This window comes from Nanorana parkeri, unplaced genomic scaffold (assembly GCF_000935625.1).
Source record: "Nanorana parkeri isolate BGI_ZX_2015 unplaced genomic scaffold, ASM93562v1 scaffold188, whole genome shotgun sequence".
In the NCBI taxonomy this organism is placed as follows: domain Eukaryota; kingdom Metazoa; phylum Chordata; class Amphibia; order Anura; family Dicroglossidae; genus Nanorana; species Nanorana parkeri.
Window position 1 is genome coordinate 536,706 of NW_017306456.1, and position 18,308 is coordinate 555,013.

The window sequence follows — 18,308 nt, forward strand, 5'->3', positions numbered from 1 at the left end:
GCGTGAGAAGTACAGGGGGGGGGGGGAAGCTTTAAAGAGACCCTGTCTTAGATTTATCCTCATTTGTTTTTTTTGGTTCATAGAATTGGAATTTTCCCCATTATCACCAGGCCTCACTCTACTGCTGTGCTATGCATAGCTCAATGCTATATACTTAGGAGCTGGTACAAGGTCAGCAGCTTCCAGAGCTCCATGGAAGAAGAAGCCGACCATGACAAGGACACATGAATCATATAGACAGACGGCCATTCAGAGACGCAGATGAAGTGATAACTTTGGTTCAAGAGCAACGGCCTGAAGAAAGCAGCGACCTCCACAGCAGGGCTACACCGGCACTGCAAGGGTTAAGTGCTTGTTTGTGTCTAGGGAAGAAAATACGTTTTCCACACCTGATCCTCTGTGCCGGCTTGGTCCTAGACAGGTCCACGGAGCCTCGCTCCCCCGCTCCGTCCCTTGCTGGCTTGGTCCTAGACAGGTCCATGGCGCCTCGCTCCCCCGCTCCGTCCCTTGCTGGCTTGGGCCTAGACAGGTCCATGGCGCCTCGCTCCCCCGCTCCGTCCCTTGCTGGCTTGGGCCTAGACAGGTCCATGGCGCCTCGCTCCCCCGCTCCGTCCCTTGCTGGCTTGGGCCTAGACAGGTCCATGGCGCCTCGCTCCCCCGCTCCGTCCCTTGCTGGCTTGGGCCTAGACAGGTCCATGGCGCCTCGCTCCCCCGCTCCGTCCCTTGCTGGCTTGGGCCTAGACAGGTCCATGGCGCCTCGCTCCCCCGCTCCGTCCCTTGCTGGCTTGGGCCTAGACAGGTCCATGGCGCCTCGCTCCCCCGCTCCGTCCCTTGCTGGCTTGGGCCTAGACAGGTCCATGGCGCCTCGCTCCCCCGCTCCGTCCCTTGCTGGCTTGGGCCTAGACAGGTCCATGGCGCCTCGCTCCCCCGCTCCGTCCCTTGCTGGCTTGGGCCTAGACAGGTCCATGGCGCCTCGCTCCCCCGCTCCGTCCCTTGCTGGCTTGGGCCTAGACAGGTCCATGGCGCCTCGCTCCCCCGCTCCGTCCCTTGCTGGCTTGGGCCTAGACAGGTCCATGGCGCCTCGCTCCCCCGCTCCGTCCCTTGCTGGCTTGGGCCTAGACAGGTCCATGGCGCCTCGCTCCCCCGCTCCGTCCCTTGCTGGCTTGGGCCTAGACAGGTCCATGGCGCCTCGCTCCCCCGCTCCGTCCCTTGCTGGCTTGGGCCTAGACAGGTCCATGGCGCCTCGCTCCCCCGCTCCGTCCCTTGCTGGCTTGGGCCTAGACAGGTCCATGGCGCCTCGCTCCCCCGCTCCGTCCCTTGCTGGCTTGGGCCTAGACAGGTCCATGGCGCCTCGCTCCCCCGCTCCGTCCCTTGCTGGCTTGGGCCTAGACAGGTCCATGGCGCCTCGCTCCCCCGCTCCGTCCCTTGCTGGCTTGGGCCTAGACAGGTCCATGGCGCCTCGCTCCCCCGCTCCGTCCCTTGCTGGCTTGGGCCTAGACAGGTCCATGGCGCCTCGCTCCCCCGCTCCGTCCCTTGCTGGCTTGGGCCTAGACAGGTCCATGGCGCCTCGCTCCCCCGCTCCGTCCCTTGCTGGCTTGGGCCTAGACAGGTCCATGGCGCCTCGCTCCCCCGCTCCGTCCCTTGCTGGCTTGGGCCTAGACAGGTCCATGGCGCCTCGCTCCCCCGCTCCGTCCCTTGCTGGCTTGGGCCTAGACAGGTCCATGGCGCCTCGCTCCCCCGCTCCGTCCCTTGCTGGCTTGGGCCTAGACAGGTCCATGGCGCCTCGCTCCCCCGCTCCGTCCCTTGCTGGCTTGGGCCTAGACAGGTCCATGGCGCCTCGCTCCCCCGCTCCGTCCCTTGCTGGCTTGGGCCTAGACAGGTCCATGGCGCCTCGCTCCCCCGCTCCGTCCCTTGCTGGCTTGGGCCTAGACAGGTCCATGGCGCCTCGCTCCCCCGCTCCGTCCCGTGCTGGCTTGGTCCCAGACAGGTCCATGGAGCCTCGCTCCCCCGCTCCGTCCCGTGAATCATGTTCTATACACAGTAAGGGACATTCCATTGCTGCAGCATAGGATGAAATAGGGAGTGCTGCTTTAGATGTCTGAATTCGCCTTGATATGAGCCTCTTTTAATCCTCTGTACAGCAGCACTCGGTCTAGAAGAAGGAATGGTGGCACCAAGGGCCAATGACGTGTTCTGTATGCAAAGGTACTGAGTAGGCACATGCTAACAGGAGGAGAGAGCAGGGAGTTGGCCTTATGAGATGGTTTCTGCTAACTCACTGTCCAATCATGAGGGCGGAGAGGTGACCTAGCTCTACTCTATCGGTACGCACGTCAGGCGTGCACACCCAGCAATCTGTGCACGCCGCACACAATCTTTCTCCCCGCGGCTGCCTCGGGGAATCTTCCTGAAACCTCATCGGATCCGTCTGATTGAAGAAGCTTTCAGCTTCTGGAATCTCAGAAACGGTGGCGGGTCGGAGCGGTGCCAGGACGATGGCGCGAGACTCTTGCCAGCTCTTCATATTGAGGCCTATGCATTTCGAACGATGTGTTTGCTTTCTCTGACAGCGCTATAACTCTGGAGGTTCCCAGCCCTGCGTCCTGCTAACAGATTTATACCGCCGTCACCCTGCGTGAACACGTGAGCAGATGCAGAACACAAACAACGCTGCCAGGGGGTGCGTGATGGCGGACAACGTCTGACCTTCTCCATGTCTACCGCCGGCCAGGAAATGGCGCAGCTGCTCGATGTTCAGAAAGTCCGCCCCGCAGCTAACAAAGTGGACCTGTCAAATATATTTTAGGTGCAGCATGCTCAGTAGTGTGTCGTCGTAACCCCTTCCAGGCAGCAGTGTCACCGCGTCCGCCAGATGCCACCCAGGGCACGCGTCATTACGTTACACGTGACATCACTAGGCACGCGCCGAGGATCAGGTGAGGAGATCTGCTTTATTTGAGCCCCCCCTAGACAAAACAAGCACCTAGCATGTGTAGTGCGGGGAGTAGCCCCACTGCAGGGGCACATTTTTTTAAATCCTAGAGTTCTTCTTTAAGACATAGGAAGGAGGTTGTTCTGTAGCCCACAGAGGTGACGCCGATAAGACACCTTGGGATTTCAGTGCAACAGGAGCACTGTTGCTGTCAGGTCTCTGCAGGAAGTTATCAGCTTACTAGATTTCTGGCAGGATCAACAGGTATTTTTTTGCACTTATAATAAATATCTAGATATCACACACACAAACACGCACATTATGTTATATATGGTATATGTAACAGGGAACCAATAGGAGAAGCTCATAGTTGGGGTTTAAAAAAATATTATTAAAATATGTATTAATTTATGACAGGTGTACTTTTCACACAACGCTGTACATAGTTGCACAATCACGTCAGCCCCTGCCCTCAAGGAGCTTACAATCTAAGGTCCTTATTAGGGATGCACCTGTCATATCGAGGACCAGTACCCATATTTATATTTCGGTACTGGCGATACAGAGTACCGATACTGGTACTTCCGCTAGCATGGAGCCGGCTTCCCGGGCAATCAGGAAACCAGGCAGCCTGTCATTACCTGCCGACCGGCTTCCTGATTGGCCGGGAAGCCGGCTCCATGCTGTTTGGCTGGCTCCATGCTGTTGGCCAGGAAGCCGTCTTCTCAGCCAATCAGCATTGAACCGGCTTCCCCGCCACCCGGCTTCCTCATTGGTCTGGGAAGCCAATACCTTCCCCAATACCAGAACTTCCGGTCATTGGCTTCCAAGCCAATCAGCATCAAGCCGGCTTCCCCGACACCCGGCTTCCCGATTGGTCTGGGAAGCCAGCTCCATGCTCCGATATGCTTCCCCAATACCGGAACTTCCGGTCATTGGCTTCCCAGCCCATCAGCATCGAGATGGCTTCTCCGCCGCCCTGATTGGCCGGGTAGCCGTCTCCATGCTGTTTGGCAGGCTCGATGCTGATTGGCTGGGAAGCCAATGACCGTATTTTCTGGTATCGGAGCATTTGGGCGAGCACTCGAGCCCAAACACTCGGTATCAGCACCGATACTAGTATCGGCGCATCCCTAGTCCCTATCTCACATGCATACATACCTGTGCAATAAGTCCATCCGTGACATTTCCTGGCTACTAAATATAGTTGGGCTTGGCCCCTTAGTCCCAGTGAAGGGAACTCTTAAGACATCAGCACACCAAGACATTTCTGACAATTTCATGCTCCCAACTTTGTGGGAGGAGTTTTGGGGACGGCCCCTTCCTGTTCCAACATGACTGCGCACCAGTGCACAAAGCAAGGTCCATAAAGACATGGATGGGGGAGTTTGGGGTGGAGGAACTTGACTGGCCGCACAGAGTCCTGACCTCAACCCCATAGAACACCTTTGGGATGAATTAGAGCGGAGACTGCAAGCCCGGCCTTCTCCTCCAACATCAGTACCTGACCACACAAATGGTCCAACATCCCCATAGACACACTCCTAAACCTTGTGGACGCCTTCCCAGAAGAGTTGAAGCTGTTATAGCGGCAAATGGCGGAGCCAACCCAATACTGAACCCTGCGGACTAAAACTGGGATGCCATTAAAGTTCATGTGCATGTAAAGGCCGCAGGCGTCCCAATACTTCTGGCAATATAGTGTATATTGATTATTGCCATTACCAATATTACTCCATACACTTACCACGATACAATACATTTTGCTGTAGTGGGCCTTTAAGAAACACAGTGGTGTCGCCTCCCCACCCCCACTCTGCTGATTGGGCAATGAAGAGGCACCCACACACTCATAGGCCAGTAGCTCTGCTCTCTATTCCTGCTGGCATGTCCCCTGTCAGCACTTGTGCATGCAACCTAATCTGATTGGCTTTTAGCTTTGCTCCTCCCAGACCGAGTGCTGCTGTGCTGGGGATGTCAAGAAGCTAACATGAAGACAGATTGAGGTAATTATGTTGTTTTGTGTCAAAAAATTATTTTAAAAGGAATATACAACTGATTTACATGCAATCGTTTTACATCTGCCGGGAGATTTAAGGTCCTAGTTTACGGTAGCTTTCAAGTTTGTTATGAAAGGAAACCTGACTGCAGTACCCCCGTCCTCTGAATGTGGTCCATGAAGGACATGTGCTGCACAACTGTGCTTTGATCATTCCCTGCAGACGCATGGAGCCCATCTGAGCTCATCACGACAAATCGCATCGCCAGCTGCTTGCAGGAGTCCTTCTGAAGATCTTATGGAGGTATGGAGCCCAGGAGCACCCCGGGGTGAGGTCGCACCTTTCATCCACGTGAATTGCTGCCTGTCACGCCCGCTTAATTCTATTAACATTTTGCTGCTTGACTAGTTCATGGAACGTTGAATAATGGTTAACATGGCACCAACATATTAAGGAGAGAGGTACAGGTAAACACAACCTATGCTTTCATTCTCCAAACGAGTGCAATTCTTTAAAGGGGACTTGAACTTCAAAACAGGCAGAGAGAGGACTGGTCATCAGTATTGTCTGTGGTCTCCCTGCAGGTAATCTTTCCCCATCATGGACTTACCATGCCTTGTCTTTCTGCATGGAGGCGGCCATCTTTGCATGTGCTTCCTCATGTTAGAGGCTCCAGCAAAGCAGAACTGTGAGCAGTACAGTAGTGACATCACCGAACCTCACTCCAAATATTTTGTTGCATTTCAGTGTTGCTAATTTCCGGCTGCATCTTTGTGGCCACTTCCTGTCTCCGCGCACTCCAGGAAATGGCTGCATGGCACTTCTCAGGCTGTGTTTTCTAATGACTACTTGTAGTCTCCATCAGAAGCCCGTGCGACAGGGTGACAACTCGGGAGCACAATTGGCAGACACAGCGTTGTCACCCTATAAATGGAAATTCCTGAACAAGGACCTTTATGGCGGGATCAAAACTCCAAGCACAAAAACGTTTCCTTAAATATATTTCTCAATCACCTCAAAGGATATAAATCCACTTTATGTCCACCAAATGCCTTTGCTTACCCAGATGTTACCTTGCACAAGTGGCAGTGGCATCATCAATGTAATGTGCATAGCCTATGCAGAGAACAGGGCTGTGGGAGAAGCCCACCCACTACAGAAAACTACAGGATGGGACAGAGACAAGACCAGTCGCCCTGCACAAGGAGAGAGAGCAGCAGTAAGCCGTCTTTATTACAGGAGGGGCGGAGACAAGACCAGTCACCCTGCACAAGGAGAGAGAACGGCAGTGACCGGTCTTTATTACAGGAGGGGGCGGAGACAAGACCAGTCACCTTGCACAAGGAGAGAGAGCAACAGTGAGCGGTCTTTATTACAGGAGGGGGCGGAGACAAGACCAAGCACCCTGCACAGGGAAAGAGAGCAGCAGTGACCTGTCTTTATTACAGGAGGGGGCGGAGACAAGGCCAGTCACCCTGCACAAAGAGAGAGAGCAGCAGTGAGTGGTCTTTATTACAGGAGGGGGCAGAGACAAGACCAGTCACCCTGCACAAGGAAAGAGAGCAGCAGTGAGCTGTCTTTATTACAGGAGGGGGCGGAGACAAGACCATTCACCTTGCACAAGGAGAGAGAGCAACAGTGAGCGGTCTTTATTACAGGAGGGGGCGGAGACAAGACCATTCACCTTGCACAAGGAGAGAGAGCAACAGTGAGCGGTCTTTATTACAGGAGGGGGCGGAGACAAGACCATTCACCTTGCACAAGGAGAGAGAGCAACAGTGAGCGGTCTTTATTACAGGAGGGGGCGGAGACAAGACCAGTCACCCTTACAATGGATTACTGCACAGATTTGGAAGAAATAAACAAAGCTCACCAAGGTTCCAGAAGAATACACAGGACTCCCAGAGACCAGCTACAAATGTGAGATTTTAGTGATTGGGTTTACATCTACTTTTCCTGCTTTGATAATTAACATTACAGTGACAAAATCAGCTTCCAACATGTCTTCCCCGAGAAAGAGGCCGTAAAAGATCTCCTGAAGTATTCAGCTGCAAAATTGCACAAGGAAATGAAGTCTTCATCAACCGGAGACCAGCCGGGGCTTCACTCAGCTCAAATCCTTAAACCAGCTGTGACTGTGAAGGAGAGAGAGGGGCACACGAGGGTAATCATGAAAATGACGTCAAAGGACGATTACCCCCATTAGATTTCATACTCTCTACATTTCTTTGGTGACAGGCCAGGCTCTCCATTAAAAGTGACAGACTATAAGGCGCCATTCACACTTCAAATGCGACCAGATCACATGACTCTCACAAATTCCTCCATTAAATTCATGCGATCAGCTGCGGACGAGAGGCGTTGTGCTATACAATGACTGCTGCCACCACCCGCAGCCGTATAAAGGGAGGGATCCCTGTCAGGTTTTTTCAGTGTCCCCATTGTGACTGTTGTTAGTGGGACACAAAGTGATTTAAAATCCGAAATGTAATGGCCGTCACTGAAATGGGAAATCTTCCAATGGGAATACTTGTTCCAATGACAGTTGTCTAAGGGATGATTTCCCCTCAATTTGGATAGATCTGGTCTTGGTGGCAGGAAGTAAAGGGAAATCTACCCAGCAGGACACATACACCAAAAAACTCCACTCTAGCACAATACTTGCCTTATTCCTCGCTCCGGTAGCCTTCCCTAATGCGGTGCGAATGGTCCCCCGAAGCCACCGCTCTTCAGCACTCCGGCAGGCAGTCGCTCTCTGACGTCATCACATCTAATGTTGGACCAATAGTCCTGCATTGTACATGAGGGAGACGAGGGCCCGTCTAGTCTGGCAGGTCAGAACCTGCAGGAGCAAGGAACAGGGTTGCCACCCGTCCTGGATTCACCTTTGCAGTCCAGGTTTTGAGTCCTGTGTGTGCTGTGTCTGGGTTCCAGGCCAGCTGAATTCTGGACACAAGATATCACAATGTCAGGGTCAACCACGGGCTCCTGGAGTTCAAACTTGCGTTCACGGAGGTTGCACGGGACACTGGAACTCGGGGAGCAAGGAGGTGTCTGAAACACAGGGTGCAGTCTTGGAGGGCACAGGGGTTCTGCTTCAGGCAAATGTTTTGCTCGCTATCTTTCCTCACTCTCTCTCTCCTGGCTGTCTCTCCTTGCTCATCCACCTGACTGTCTCTCTTGGCTCTCTCCCCTGGCTGCCTCTCCTCACTCTCTCAAGGCTGTCTCTCCTCACAAGGCTGTCTCTCCTCACTCTCTCCAGGCTGTCTCTCATCACTCTCTCCAGGCTGTCTCTCCTCACAAGGCTGTCTCTCCTCACTCTCTCCAGGCTGTCTCTCCTCACTCTCTCCAGGCTGTCTCTCCTCACACTCTCCTCTCTCTTCCCTCTCTCCCGCACTGTCTCTCCACACTCTCTCCAGGCTGTCTCTCCTCACTCTCTCCAGGCTGTCTCTCCTCACTCTCTCCTGGCTGTCTCTCCTCACTCTCTCCTGGCTGTCTCTCCTCACTCTCTCCTGGCTGTCTCTCCTCACTCCCTCCAGGCTGTCTCTCCGCACTCTCTCCAGGCTGTCTCTCCTCACTCTCTCCAGGCTGTCTCTCCTCACTCTCTCCTGGCTGTCTCTCCTCACTCTCTCCTGGCTGTCTCTCCTCACTCTCTCCAGGCTGTCTCTCCCAACTCTCTCCTGGCTGTCTCTCCCCACCCTCTCTACTGGCTGTCTTTCCCCACTCTCTCCTGATGTCTCTCCCCACTCTCTCCCCACTCTCTCCCCTGGCTGTCTCTCCCCACTCTCTCTCGTGACTGTTGCTTCTCACTCTCTTCTGTATATTCTCCAACAAATTTGCTATGCGGCGCTAGTGTGTTCGGGTTTCACTTGAAGAAAAGGTGGCAACCCTAGCAAGGAATATGCTAAGTATTACAGCCTATTACTCTACCCCCGTAGACCAGGGGTAGACAACCTTGGCACTCCACCCCGGCTTGTGGGAGTCATGCCTGTGGCTGTCAGAGTTTTGCAATGCCAGGGGGGGGGGGTGGATTTTTTAAATGCCGGAGTTCAGCTCTAACTATTCTGTTTGCATTCAAAGCAAAATAAAATTGGCTTTGGATATACTTTAAAAAAGTTTTCAAACCCTAAAATGTCATTTCAAAACAGTGCATAACATCTTTCTTATCTGCCTGGAAGAATATTTACAGAAGTCAATCATTTAAATAGATTGTCCGTCTCTTTTTGTCTTCGCCGGATCTTCAACCACATTGTGAAAAGAATAACAAAAGTGCTAAAGGAACAAACATCTAAAAAAGGACCTGAAGGCTCGCCGGCATTCTGCTTCATCCGCAGCTTCAATGGCAGGAAATTATTGAGATGGTGGCTTTATTATTTGAGATGCTGAGGAGGGGCTCAGGGAAGCGGCTGGCAGGAGCATTTGGGATTGAAGGGCGAAGCTTTGTTATTTATCAGCTCGCGGTCCGACAGGCTGGAATTATTAGAGGTTTTATTGGAGTAGTTAAAAGACAGTTTGGCCGTGAAATATTCAGAGAACGGTGTGAGAGAAAGCAAGGCCTGTGTGCGGCTTTTATAGGGCTCCTGCTGCTCCCGAGCTCCGCTTTGTTTATTGCCGGAGAGGCAAAGTCTGCCACCTGTGACACCATGACATCTGCGTAAAATAACACGATCCTCCGTCTCCAAAATTAGAATGGCCGCTCGGGGCAAACACTTTGTTTAGTTCACAATTCATGAAAAGTTTCCTCTTCTGAAGTCTGCTGTTCTACTGGGTTACCATATGCCAACAGTATAAATCAAAACCTGTAGGGCAGGGGTAGGCAAACCTAGGCCCTCCAGCTGTGGTGCAACTACAAATCCCATGAGGCATTGCAAGACTCTGACAACGACAAGCATGACTCCCAGAGGCAGATGCATGATGCCACTTCACCACAGCTGGAGGGCCTAGGTTTGCCTTCCCCTGTTGTAGGGTGTTGGATGTGTGTGGGGAGGAACTTAGGCGGTGGAATTACAGAAAAGAGAATAAGCTCATGGTGGGCGTCACCAGCCAGGGCGTAAATTAGTAGTCCAATCAGCAGCCAGTGGGTGGGGCAGTGGCACAGGTTCTGCAAGACGGCTACAGGCTATGCACCCACATTGTGTGAGGGGATCATTACCAAAGAGGCCAACTGTCCCGCATCTTGGACCTCAGCACCTATGATGCTGTTCTCAGGATCGCAGCATCACTCTTATTTGAGGTTTTCAAACATGGATGAATATTCATACTCAAAGCATTCATTACAGTGATTGGGGGTCACATATGCATAATTAGAGATAGGTATTGGGCAAGCCACTCCAGCAAGTGGGCAGGGCTACTGAGTCACTGGACAGGAGTTGGCGGAGTTAACTGTGTTCCATGGACCAGAACTGAAACAGTAATAGGTATGAATGTATTTGTAAAGCGAGTGATGGCAAGCCCTTGAAAACACAGTAGCTGAGTGCACGGCAAAATACATTTTTCAACCTAATGGACGTGAGAAGTGCGGTAACACAAAACCTAATTTTTTGGGGGAGGATGCACCGATATCGTTTTTTCGGTATCCTAGTTTGAGTACCGATACTTTGCTTTTGGTACTCATCGATACCGAGTACCGATATTGATGCTTCCGCTGCCATAGAGCAGGCTTCCTGTGCAAACTGATTGCTGGCTCCATGTTGTCTGGTCGGCTTCTGATTGTGCTTGGTCCGGGAAACCGGCTTCGCAGCCAATCAGCATCGAGCCTGATTCCTGGCCAATCAGCATGGAGCCGACTTCCCAGCCAATCAGGAAGCTGGGAGGCGGGTCATTACTTGCCGTCCAGCTTCCTGATCACATGGGAAGCTGGCTCCATGTTCCCCTACAGCACTGCCAGTCAAAGGAAATCTTTCCCTGGCCGGAAGTTCCGGTATCGGGGGTATGGGAGCATTTGTGCAAGTACGAGTACTCCCCCAAATACTTGATACTCGGCACAGATACTGATACTAGTATTGGTGCATCCCTATTTTTATTGATGTGTCAAAGGGCCTGTTAATGACAATGGCATTGCATAATAACGTACATCAAGACTTGATGATAATGCTCGCATCAAAGTGCACAGAAAGTCCACCCAATGGGAACATATACCGGCTACAACAACATGTATATGGAGTTATCAATCCTTTTTAATGCTTCAGTAATGTTATCCTTTTTATGTGTTTGAGTAATGTTTGCTTTTTTTTTTTTTTTGTCATCAATTTCCATAAAGAGAAATATATGGCTGTTACATCCTGACAAGTAATCAATTTCCTCTTTCTAGACGGCCGGGAATGGTCCAATGGCCCCTTGTTTCTCCCTTTGAAGTGTTCGATAAGTCACCATCATTTAAACCTCATAAAGGGACCTTAATCAACTACATATTAATGGCGTAGCGATAGATGAGCCCAGACAGCTGGGCCGCGGGTTAACAAGGTCGCACGAGCTGTATATTCAGAGTTCATTGCCAAGCCTGACTGATCCATAATGAATGTACATTTCTCAGATTAGGGATCGTGTGTTAGAGAAGGACGGAGCGTCGGAGAGATAAAGCAGGAATGATCAGCGTTTGCACGCGAAGGATCAGCGATCCGGCCAGCGAGCGCTTGCAATCGACACGCGTGGGGCGATTGACTGATGGCCTGTCCGCTCCAGGGGGCCACCCAGAGCATTTCATGGGCCACAAAAGTTTATATCCAGCAGTTAAAATGTATTTCTCCCCTGGGAGAGGTCAGTCTGCTAAAGTCGTGAATGCAAGTTTACAGATTACTGAGACATCTGTGAGTTGTGTTACAGAGGGAGGACGGAGGATGTATGTTCCATACATTACACTCCAGCCGAAACTGAACATTAGCAGAAGAATGTCATTCAAGAAACTGAAGTAAATGTAAACCAAGTCACTAAAATCCTATATAAAAACGTTAACATGTTAAAGGCAAGGCACGGGCCGGTGTATGCAAAAAAATATTAAAATCACCCATACTGATAAAAAAAAAATAATGTGCATTTATTAATGTTTTGCATTGGAGCCTGAAAAGCATTGGATTAGTGGATCATGGGTGCAATATATCGGCTCCTGAAGACTATTCCTCCAGCCCAAGGTTCATACTAAGGTACAGACCCCGTGGCGTCCCAAGGAGGGTGCGACCCGCACCTGGGTGACACCATTGCAGGCGTGTCACCCACTGATTGACACTGACAGTCATTTCGGTGCAACCCCCTCTAAAAAGTCGGGCACTCGGTCATGGACCAAGAGCCCGACAGTGTCAGGAAAGAGGAGGGGACCCAGCGGCATACCTCATCCCGCTGGGTGAACGTCCCCACCTCTCTGCCGGCGTCTATCACCAAGATGGCCGCTGGCAGGCGTCAATCAGATGGGCACATGCGATGACGACACGGCAGGGTGTCACCTGGTCTGGAGACCAGGTGACACCCGGCCTCGGAACGCCCCTGTACAATTATGGGGCCGGGAAAGTAATGGATGGACTACAAGTGTAGTGACGTCACCACCCTTGTGCTCCGTTGTGATCTATGAGCCCGTCTGCCGGTGGGTGGTCTTTTCATTCACAGAAGCTATGACCAGATCTGTGAATCAATGACATGGCTCTTCTGGCTCTGCACCAAATTCGAAGATGCTGTGGCAATGGAAGGCTATGGACTGTGACCATGTTTCAGGTTGTACCCTAAATATGAAACATGGTCCAAAAGGCGGAATTAGCCATTATTGTCATTTTCAATATTTGATATCTGCAGCTTTCATTAAAACAACACCTGGTGATCCCCTTCCAATAAGGTCCTTGTTCAGCCATTTCTTGTTATACGATGACAATGCTCTGTCTGACTCCCAATCGTGCTTCTGTGTTGTCACCCCGTCATACGGGTTTCTGATGGGAGACTACAAGTGGCAGTTTAACAACACATTACACACGGTCCACTGTTGTCACCATAAAGAAATGAGATTTATGAGCTTTAGGAAATGAGAAGAATGAGGATGACCAGCAAGGCTGTAAACGCTGGTCAGGACCACACAGTGAAGATTGCAGGAACATGGAAAGAGGTAAAAGCGTGTGAATATATCATGGAAAATTTGGCTGCCCCTATGTACATATATATATATTATTATTTTTTTTAATTAACATGCTTTGATAAGCTAATTTACATTAAGAGATCACATTCCTTACAAAGGTTGGCGATGTCCCTTCTGCTCCTGCCACATTCCCGATTCTCGGGAGACTCCTCAGAATAAAGTCAAATAAGGCAATTTCCAGAGGCAAAGCTTTTGTAAGCTTAAGATGGAAGGTCTCCGAATAGGTTTTCCAATAAAAACAAGTTGTGGCATTAATTATTCAGTACCCGCCTCAGGGCACACTGGCGGTGCCAAGAATGCAAGGAATCCACACATATTCTTTGCAGCACCCCCGGGTGCCTGTTGCCTGTTGATGCCAGGTCAAGGGGGGGGGGGGGATAACTAGAACGTTGGACAAAGTGGACAGAGACCGACGGCAGCATAAAACTGCGATCACAAGGACTGTGCAAATCTACCCATCCTAAACAGAACGTCTACCACAGGGCTGGAAGAGTTCCAGGAGCCAGGTCACCATTGTCCCTTAAAAATTACAGCTGGTGCCTAACTTTTGAGCTTTTCCTAGTTGTCAATGGAGCTGGTGCCTAAGAAAGATCCTGCTGGTCCTTGGATGGCCCAGACTTGTTGCCAAATTCCATATTGTTTTGTCCACCTCTGATCCTCCATGACCCTGATTTGAATATCAGCAAATGGAAAAGTTGGTTTATTCAAAATTCAGTCCATTAAAACTAACATCTCAGTCTCAAAGCCACCTCAGCCTCTCTTTGGGACTTTAGCAGCTAGATTTTTGAGCCTTTGATGTCTACCATTACTGCAAGGGAAGGAGTTTAGACTCTACTTGCTTGATTTCCAGTTATTGTTAAGCCGGCCATACACTATGCGGAATTTGCACAGTGGGTTGCCCATGTGGACACGCTTCCGCCTGGCATCTCTCAATTAGAAGTTTGATGGAGCCAGATGGAAAATCTTCGGCTGAACGGTGCTTGCAGAGGTAGCAGGACAGAAAGGGTTAACTGATATCTGGCTGGGGGCAAATCTGCCCAAATCTATGCCTAAGAAGAAATGTTTGGCGAGGAAAAAGATAAGACAGCAGCCAGGTTATGGAGTGAATGGCCAAAATGACCCCAAAACTCCTCCACTTGGAAGCTGTGAAGAATCGCCTTGCTTATTTAAAAAGGAGAACTATGGGGTTAAGGCTTTTCCCCATAGTTCTCCTTAGGGTAACGGGAGGACACAAACTAGCGTCCTCCCGTCACCCTAGGCTCAGTATACCGTGAGCTGTAGCTCGCGGTATACTGAGACGCCGCAGCTGAAGCGGATCCCGACAATTATGTCTGGATCCGCCCAGCTGCGTGACTGACAGCTGGCTCTGCCTATCTAGAGGCAGATCCAGCTGTGCCCGCCCCTTCCCCCGTCCGTTCCGCCAGTCAGCGTTGGCGGATCGGAGCGGGGAGGGGGGAATCCAGCCCCTCCCCTGTCACGTCAGAGAGCCGTGACAGGATCAAGAGGTGAGCGAACGCCGGTATGTGTTCGCTCACCTCCCGATCTACTGAGCCGACCTGTGACAGTCTCATTGTCACAGGTCGGCTACAACTGAGGTGAGTGAAAAGCACTCCCCCCCTCATAGTTCTCCTTTAAGGGAATGTGTCAACAGGCTTTTGGTTGTATCGGATGAGATTTGCATTTCCATATAGGTCAATAAGAACGCAAATCCCACTTGAAGCAGGTCAAATGCAGGTCAGGAGGATGACAACTAGAGGTCAGATGAATTTAGAATGATCTCAAGAGCGTGTCAAACCGATATCTGATACTATCAACGTAACCTCAGAGCCCATCCATACAAAGATACTTGGATGGTGGCAGCCAAATCTTAGGAAGCTACAGATGGCTGTCTCTATGGCACTCTAATGATTGTCCTTCTTTAGTTTTCCTAAAACAGAATATCATTTGTCTATTATTTCAGTTAAAATCCCAGGACTGAACCGAACCAGAAACAACACAAGAACCCAATAATCTTGCGAGAGGCAGACAGTTAAGCTACAGGATTTGAAATCTGAGCATGAAAGCCACCTAAAGAAACAAGGACTGACCTCCAAATACATCTAAATCGCAATATTTATATTATTCACATCTATTTTAAGCCTCAAGCCTTAACATTGCACAACAACTGACCAGCCCTGACCCGCAAACATATATTAAATCATAACAACATAGGTGGAAGATATACTGAGATAGCTCAAAGTCACAAAGACATTAGCAGATGGGGTGGAGGACTTTGCAAGCCAGACCAGACAGCAGATCTATTTTTCCACGTTAAAGAGAGACGGACCCTTTCCACAAAATAAGTCCAAAGCATTGCTTCTGCAGTAGAAGACATTGAATACCTACCTCTCTGGTGAATACGTACCTCTCTGGTGAATACGTACCTCTCTGGTGAATACGTACCTCTCTGGTGGGCATCAAGTGTGGACTCTACTCTCTACAAGCAGGACAGTCGCTGGTATAATATTTCAGCATTCAACATTTCTTGTTTTTTCGTATGCTGGCACCCCATGCTGCTCACTTTGTGGTTTCTCGCTCCGGACTCTACGGCACTAAAGGACTCAAAAGTGATGGTGGGTTGTCCATCTGTTTGACCATATAGAGTAGGACCCTGGTGTCCAACCTGTGCCCGTTTGGCACTTATTGGATGGCCCTTGCTGCCCCTTTATTTCCTTTACACTGTATTACTTCCTTGTGTGCCGTCCATCCCTTTTCTAGGTTTATGTTGTTATAATGGATTTTGCTGAGAAAAATGGTGGCACATATAATTTTTAAGGGGGGTTGTATGGAGCATAGATTTGTAAAGGGGCAGTAATAGCATATATCTCTTGTAGTCTTATGAAATGCGTCTCCAGTCTATGACAGTCTCCTGAAGGATGTCTTTGGTCTCCAACAACTCCTATAGCATGTTCATTCTCTGGCCATCTCTCGTAGCATGTCTGTACTTTCTCAGACCATCTCCTGTAGCATGTTTGCACACGCTCTGACCATCTCCTGTAGCATGCCTGCATTCCCTCTGACCATCCCTTGTAGCATGCCTGCATTCCCTCTGACCATCCCTTATAGCATGCCTGCATTCCCTCTGACCATCCCTTATAGCATGCCTGCATTCCCTCTGACCATCTCTTATAGCATGCCTGCATTCCCTCTGACCATCCCTTGTAGCATGCCTGCATTCCCTCTGACCATCCCTTGTAGCATGCCTGCATTCCCTCTGACCATCCCTTGTAGCATGCCTGCATTCCCTCTGACCATTACTTGTAGCATGCCTGCATTCCCTCTGACCATCCCTTGTAGCATGCCTGCATTCCCTCTGACCATCCCTTATAGCATGCCTGCATTCCCTCTGACCATCCCTTATAGCATGCCTGCATTCCCTCTGACCATCCCTCGTAGCATGCCTGCATTCCCTCTGACCATCCCTCGTAGCATACCTGCATTTCCTTTGACCATCCCTTATAGCATGCCTGCAGTCTCTGACTATCCCTCATAGCATGTCCATCTCTTGAAGAATATCTGCCCTCTCTCTGACCATCCCTTGTAGCATGTCTGCATCCTCCCTCACCATCTTATGTAGAATGTCTCTACTCTCTCTGACCATGGTTTATAGCGTGTCTCCACTCTCTCTGACCATCCCTTGTACCATGTCTGCACTATAATATCCCTTGTAGCATATATGCATTCTCTCTGACATCCCTTTTACCATGTCTGCACTCTTTGACCATTTCTTGAAGCAGGTCCATGGCCTATGACCATCTCCTGTTGCATATCTGCAGTCTGACAGTTTTTTGTGGCATTACAATTATTGAATATCACACACAACCCTTTAGCGATGTCAGGGGCCCCCTATATCATGCTGCTGTAGGAAAAGGTAAGGCTGGGCCTTTTAAGTCAAATACATGATAGCAAGGTGGAGAAGATATCCGCAGGAAAAGACACTCAGCAGGCCAACTGTGTGCTTTTCAAGTCGGAATTATGAAGCTTGGTTGCAATGTACATTTTATTTCAGCCTATTTGTGCCCCGGAAGTAGATGAGAAGTATCACTTATTGCTAGATCAAGGATATGTTTAGTGAAAGCCCAGAGCACAAGTCATCCTGCAGAGTAAATATTAATAATCTGCAAATTCTTCTTTGATTAAAATAAATGAGATATGACAAGCGACTTGCTGACCAAAGTAGAGAGACATAGCAGCACAAACATCAATATCATGAACATGAAAGGACTGCAAATGATTTAGCCTCCAACCTTCTTTATTCCTAATGATGCATCTAAGTTAATTAAAAGAACATCTGAGACCTAAAAGTATACTGCCGTCATCTAAATAGATCTAACAGAAAAGCGGGATACTTCACTGACTGTAGACATTAATAGAAACCACTCTGCACTTTGGCCACTTCTTTGGCACAGCTCTTTGCCGTGCAAACCAGATTCACAGCATTGTAGGGCTGCTAGATGGCGCAGAGGAACATAGGAATTCCCTACGCGCCTCAGCTCCATCGAGTGGCCATACAGCACAGCGAATCTCGTTTTCACAGTAAACAGCTGAGCGAATGGTTTGAAAATCAGCCCTTTGTTGTCTGTTCTTACATGCACTGGGTGTAATGGAAACTGGCGAGTGTGGGGTGTACTGGAGGGATCTCACTCATGGATATTAGGGATTAAGGTGTGTCAGGGCACTTCTGGTTTGCACAATGCAGTTATTCTAAGACTGTGCACTTGGTTACAGTAAGGGAGAACATAAGGATGACCTCAATCATTCTGATGTTCCGTGCCTGTCCAATAAGCAAATGTGTGTGTGTGTGTGTGGGTATGGGTAGGTTTGTAGGTGTGTCCCTGACCAAGCTTTATTGCAGAGGAAATCAGAAACCTGTCTGGCTTGTCTGGCAGTGGACAAGATTGACTACACAAAATGACTAATCATGGTGGCAGCTGCAGATTTTACCAAAATTGATCATTTTCCATTGGTGACTATTTGCCTATTCCAGCAAGGTTAATGTGATCAGGTCTTGACAAATCTCAGTGTCTGCTATTAGGAAAAATTAAAATAAAAACTTCCTGTTCAGGTCCTGTTTTTGTCTTTGGAAAACATGTACTCTTAGCTCTTTGATCGATCTAACTGATTCCTGAATTTTCCCAAAATTTTTATTCATTTTTCACATAAACAGATAACATGGGCATACATAATGCATCCAAAATGCTGACGCGGCACCCGTAATAAAAAA

General features: G+C 49.8%; 1 long non-coding RNA gene across 1 annotated transcript in view; it reads left to right on the plus strand.

The window, feature by feature from the left end:
* Positions 1 to 3,357: 3,357 nt before the first annotated feature.
* LOC108786027 overlaps positions 3,358 to 18,308 on the plus strand; it is a 20,728-nt gene continuing 5,777 nt past the window's right edge. The window contains exon 1 of the long non-coding RNA XR_001941167.1: positions 3,358 to 3,425. This is a non-coding gene — a long non-coding RNA (uncharacterized LOC108786027). The remainder of the gene's footprint in view (positions 3,426 to 18,308) is intronic.